Below are 1460 nucleotides of genomic sequence, written 5' to 3' on the forward strand. Positions count from 1 at the left end.
TTTGATATAGTATCGTTGATTGTAGTAGTAGTTGTTGTTGATGTTGATTGTGTAGTTTTGGGTTTTGTTGGTGCCTTTGATGTTGCTGTTGTTGATGTTTTTGTTTTCCCAGCTATGGAATTTGCTGTTAGGTGAATTAATGAATCAATCAATGTTGAACAATCTGAACATCTCATCCTGTCCAATCAATCAATCAATCGATCAATCGATCAATCAATCAATCAATCAATCAATCAATCAATCAATCAATCAATCAATCAATCAATCAATCAATCAATCAATCATTCAACCAACAAACAAACTAACCAGTCAACTGATTATTTATTTGATCGATCAATCAATCAATCAATCAATCAATCAATCAATCAATCAATCAATCAATCAATCAATCAATCAATCAATCAGTCAACCAACCCATCATCAAATTGATCAATAAATCAATCAAATAATCAATCAATCGTTCAATCCATCATTCAATCAACCAATCATGTGCGAGCACACTTACAATTATTCTTTTTAGACTTGGGATGAACAACTCTGTTGAACAATCTGAACATCTCATCCTGTCCAATCAATCAATCAATCAATCAATCAATCAATCAATCAATCAACAGGCAATCATTTGTATATACAATTGTCATTAACATACTATCACTACCACTGTTGTTGCTATTAAATTTTAGCTGATTTTTAAATAGGGCACCTATAAACAACACTAGCCCATTCAAACATACATACATAAAACATACATACATAAATACATACATAATACATACATACATACTTACATACATACATAGGGATGTACACACATACACATATACATATACATAACAACTATATACAAATGTATGCATGTTTGAATATAATGCATATTTGGCCAAAGTTTAAAGTGTTAACTGAACTTAAGATGATAACAATTACAATTGATGATGACTAGGACTGATGCATGAGCAAAAACAAATAAACACACTAATACTGACACACAAAAACACACACACACACAAATATATATATATATATATATATATATATATATATATATTTTACAATATTCTATAAATTCTACCGAATGTTTGGCGTTAATATGTTTGTAGTTCGTTTTTTCGATTTTTCTCACTAAAGTTTTTTGGTGAACGTTCAGTTTATTAAAATTCAAAATAAACTTATTTTTCGAATTCATGCTGCAAATAAGGCCATATTTCGATTCCCAATGAATCATCGTCAGTGCTCCTTGTTGTATATATAGGGAAATATTGACTTTGTCAAGATTAACTTTGACGTTGTAAAAATTAACTTTGGTGTTGTAAAATTGAACTTTGATGCGAATTAGGTGTCAGGTTTCTTAATTGGCTGGTCATCTTCTTTGGTCTCCTTTTCTTCATTGATAGCATCATATTCTTCTTTGTCACTATTTACGATGCTAGTTTTTATTACTTCTTTGTTTTCGTTGTTGGTTA

This window comes from Helobdella robusta (genome assembly GCF_000326865.2).
Source record: "Helobdella robusta unplaced genomic scaffold HELROscaffold_108, whole genome shotgun sequence".
In the NCBI taxonomy this organism is placed as follows: Eukaryota; Metazoa; Annelida; class Clitellata; order Rhynchobdellida; family Glossiphoniidae; genus Helobdella; species Helobdella robusta.